The sequence below is a fragment of the Geospiza fortis genome, unplaced genomic scaffold, assembly GCF_000277835.1.
Source record: "Geospiza fortis unplaced genomic scaffold, GeoFor_1.0 scaffold445, whole genome shotgun sequence".
NCBI lineage: Eukaryota > Metazoa > Chordata > Aves > Passeriformes > Thraupidae > Geospiza > Geospiza fortis.
The window spans coordinates 88,561-93,442 of NW_005054753.1; the positions used below are offsets into that span (position 1 = coordinate 88,561).

A 4,882-nucleotide genomic window follows, 5' to 3' on the forward strand; every position below is an offset into this window, starting at 1 on the left:
TTTCTGCCCCCCCCCCCCCCTTCTTGAAGATATTATATTGACAACCCTGAATATTGAAATGATTCATTTAACTGGAGAAGAGGAATGAGAAAACAATTCAATTTCTATACAATGTTCATTAAAAAAATACAAAACAACACAACAACCAAACAAAATTCACAAAATTACAAACAAAACCAAAACCACCCCTCCCACACACAAGAGGTCACTACCAATGAGAAGGTATAATCTTTTCCACAAACTATTTCATTTACAGCTTAAAACCAGCTCAATTTCAACTTAGATTTATTGACTAGCCAAGATGGTTTATTACTGTCAAACCTGTAATAATTGGGGGGGAAGGTTGCCTCTAAAGCATTGAAAAATTTGGCATTAACTATGAGATTCCAATTCAAATTTTATCTGAGACAAGCTAATTAAGTAATTTTCTATTTCTTCAATAATTTTCAGAGAGAACCTTCAGCTCAAAAACATGCCACAAATAAGACTATTTTAAAAATAAAAAGTGGTGATGAATGTTTTCCAATAACACTGTAGGTAATACAGTCTCTTGCTCAGAAATGAATAGTGATATCATAGAATTATAGAATAATTTATGTTGGAAAAGACCTTTAAGATCTATATATATATTGCTTTCAGAGTATTTATTTTAAAATGTTTCAAAATGTTAATCAAAATTGAGAAGCACAAGACTGTATTGTAAGTGCAGAGAAATTAAGACTGGCTAATTATAAGCATTATGTTGCCATAACAAAAAATTATATTATTTATGAAAAACATCTTACTCTCTATGTTTTTCCTTCTTGGCTTCACTGGAAGAGTCATCTACAGAATCTTCACTGTTTGATGAATCCTGCAGATGAAGAAAAGAATATACATGATTTATTACTGCAAAAAGAATGAAGTATTTTTAGTATTAAAAAGATAATTCAGCTCCCACTTTCAAACAGAAATCCTATTCTTCATGTCTTATCCTCTTCACGCCTCTCAATGCACCCATTGATATTGAATAAGATCAGGATTACTATTGATTTCATATTTCTCCATCTAAAACATACCATGTCAGCAGAACTCTAGAAACCACTACAAAAAACTGTTTTAAAATATAATCATTGTGCCTACATACAGTCAGTTTAGACTGCTGCAAGTTAATAAATCAAGATGAAGGTTCTCTCAAAAGTCTAATAAAACCTCTTGCCCTTTGAGAGCTGTCTCACCTTTCATATACTCTCACATTTAAATACCACTAAGAAAATTGTTAGAATAGCATGTATGTTTCTTCTCTCTCCACTCCTAAACAAAAAAATAATAAATCTATGAACCCTCTTAAAATTATTTTCCTAAAACCAATCTCAAGGAGATTAAATCGTTTTTGCCCTGAAAAAGAGTCTTCAGGAAAAGAGCATTTAGCAAGAGCTATAAACTAATATTTTAAGTATATATAATTAACTCCTGTGTTCAGTTTTAATGATGAGTAGCTAGATCTGACTAAAAAAGAGACACACAGAGTAATGATGACTTGCAATTACACTGGGTTTTTTTTAATAATGAAGGAAATATGAAAGTCTGCTTTCAAATAAATTCTAATTCACAGTCATTAGTGCCCTTAAAAGATATTCATATTGCACAAAGTCAACTTTTGTTGAGCCTATGGTTTAGGTTTTAAAAATCTCTAAAATTGAAGTATAGTTCTTAAAAGACAAGAATATTTTTATAACTGCTACAAAAGTTGCAAAAATCTAGCTTTCTACTCCATAGTATTTTTGAAAACTTCAGCAGCTACCTTTATATGGAAACAATAGTGGAAAATTTTATAGTATTTTTAACTGTCTTTATGAAACTCAGAAGGAAGAAATACAATGAAATTTAATATAACGTGACTTGAAAAATTTGTCCATACAGCACAGAATATCTAGCTAAAGATATCAATCTAAACTGCTATCATTTTGACACAACTCACCTGAAAACATGCAACTAAGTATTACACCCATGTTTCCTCATAAGCATGTCGGTTATTTGAACATTACTTTTATAGACTAAAACCAGACTTGTTAAACACAAAGAGAACAGAACTTGGCTCTAAATAATTTTATTCTAACATATGGGGTAATGAGAAATGCATTTCTACATTTTATTTACTAACTTAATATATTATTCACCTCTTCTGAACCACTGTCTGATGAGGCTGCCTTCTGTTGTTGTTGCTTCTTGAGCACTGCTGATCTCTGCACAGCAAGTATACTTGGACTGGACTTCCAAAACTGAATTGGAATTCAGATACAAGAGTAATTTAAACCTATTGAAACTTTAAACTTTACCACATACTTACTTTTCTTAAGCTGAGCATCATCACTACTAAGATGAATCTCAATTTCATTATTAATAAAAAACTCACTACAAAATACTGCATGCATTAATAATACTGGATAGCATTTTAAAGAAGTGAGACTTCTGTAGAAAGGAATGTTATACAAGAATTGTTGGCACAATTTGTACATCAAGTATAACAGTTGTACAGGCCTCTATTATTAAGATAACTCCTTTTTTTTTTAAGTAAATTTTTAACTGATCTAGATAACTCCTTCCAGGCTACTTTGCTCATCTACTCTTGCTTCCTATGGCAATACTGAAGTACACACAATCAGAATATCTTGAGTTGGAAGGGACTCATATGTGGCCGCAGCTCTCTTCACAGAGAGCAGCAGGCACAACCTTCCCAGGATTTCTCCTGGGGAAGGCAGTAAGAAAACTCAGAGAAAGAAGAGAAAAGAATTCTTATCTCTATTTGCTGCACCTGTTGCTTGGCACATGGTGAATGTGTTATGGAGATTGTTTACCAAAAGTGATTTCTTAATTGGCCACTGGTGATGGTTGCTTTGATTGATTGACCAATAAGGTCAAAGCTGTGTTGTGACTGTCGGAAAGGGTCACGGGTTTTTCTTTCATATAGTTTAGTATAGTATAGTATAATATAGTATCGCTTAATAAAGCATTTGTTCAGCCTTCTGAATCATGGAGTCATTGCACATCATTCCCCAGCTGGGGGTCGTCCTGCATCGATACCCATAAGGATTGAGTCCAACTCCCTGCTCCTCGCAGGACTACCTAAAACTAAATCATATGAATAAGACTGTCATCCAGATACTCCTTGAACTATGACAGGTTTGGTGCCAAGACCACTTCCCTGGAGAGCCTGTTCCCATGACCAATCACCCTCTCAGTGAAGAACTTTTTCCTAATGTCCAGTCTGAACTTCCCCTGATGCAGCTTCATTCTATTGTCTTGACCTGGTCACCAAAGAGAGGACATCAGCACCTCCCCTTCCACTACCCCTTGTGAGGATGTTGCAGACTGCCATGAGGTCACCCCTCAACCTTCACTTCTCCAAGCTGAACAAGCCAAGTGACCTCAGTCACTCCTTGTAAGTCATACCCTTGAGACCTCTCACCATCTTGTTCATCATCCTTTGGACACTCAGTTGGTTATAGCATGGTGCTAATAACCCCAAGGTTCAATCCCTGTACAGGCCATTCTCTTAAGAGTTGGACTCAATGATCCTTGTGGGTCCCTTCCAACTCAGAATATTTTGTGATTCTAATAGTTTGATGTCCTTCATACATTGAGGTGCCCAAAACTGCACACAGTACAGGTGGTGGGGCCGCACCAGTGCAGTGCATAGCAGGACAATCACCTCTCTCGACTGGCTAGCAATGCACCCCAGGGCACAGTTGGCTCCTAGGGCATACTGTTGACTCATATTCAACTTGCCATCAACCTAAATTCCCAGATCTCTTTCTACAGCATTGCTCTCCAGCTGTGTTTGCCAATTTGCACGTATACCCAGGATTACTCTGTCCCGGGTGCAGAATCTGGCATTTGGTCTTATTAAATTTCACACAGTTGGTGATTGCCCAGTTTTCTAGTCAATCCAGATCTCTCTATAAAGCCTCTCTACCCCTGAGGGAGGCAACAGCTCCTCCTGGTTTAGTATTGTTGGCAAATTTACTTAATGTACATTCAATTCCTGTGCCCAGATCATTTATAAAAACACTGAAGAGAAAGGGCCCTAATATTGAACCCTGAAGAACCCTACTAATCACTAGTCACCAGCCTGATGTAATTCCATTTACTACAACTGTGAGTCCGACCCATCAGCCAATTATTCACCCATCATTTTATGGACTTGTCTAGCTATATGCTGAACACTGTATCCAGAAGGATACTGTGAGAAACAGTATCAAAACCATGAATATGAACAACAACAAAAAAACCCAAAACCACAAACACAAAAAAGTATCCTAAACAGCCTCTGAATCTTACAGTAGGAAATATTTTACTACCCTTCATGTATATATCATACAAATTAAGGCCATATTACATAGAGAAACAGATGAGAGCTCATCCATTGCATTGAAGAGACATCACTCTTTTTTTCTAAATTAGGTAGACGTTTTCCCCATACAGAAAACAAGATGTACCTAACCCTGAAATTGTTGCACATTTATTTGTATGAAGAAACTCAGCATTAGAGAGACAAGTTTTAAAAAAATTTAGAAATAGGAACATTATCTGTAGCTTTGTCCTCAAAAATATACAATATGTTAATAGGTCTTCTGCATTATAAAATTTAAGTAATTATCTAACTGTAGGTATTTACAGAAATGAGAACTTAGCAGCTGACGTGATTTGACCGGAAGTAGGTTTTCTGGGAATGCTGTGGTCAGACCAATTAGGTGTTCAGATTTTAAATTGGCATCTGGTTTGGCCACTTGGGTATTGGATACGCCTCTGAGAACACAGGGGTTAAGCAGAGCACTTCCCTGGGAGCACTCTTTTTGATTTCCAGCAGGAAGAGTTTCAGGTCTCTCTCTCTCTCTCTCCC

The 4,882-nt window shown here is 36.2% G+C and overlaps 1 protein-coding gene across 3 annotated transcripts in view; it reads right to left on the reverse strand.

The window, feature by feature from the left end:
- Positions 1 to 4,882, reverse strand: part of LOC102042666 (chromodomain-helicase-DNA-binding protein 1-like) — a 49,148-nt gene that overhangs the window by 42,828 nt on the left and 1,438 nt on the right. For 2 of the 3 annotated variants that reach the window (XM_031065387.1, XM_014311352.2), the window contains exons 2-3: positions 2,160 to 2,261; positions 786 to 853 (exon numbers count right to left, since the gene is read on the reverse strand). The gene's annotated coding sequence lies outside the window, so the exon portion shown is untranslated. The remainder of the gene's footprint in view (positions 1 to 785; positions 854 to 2,159; positions 2,262 to 4,882) is intronic. The other variant, XM_031065388.1, reaches the window with a different exon arrangement.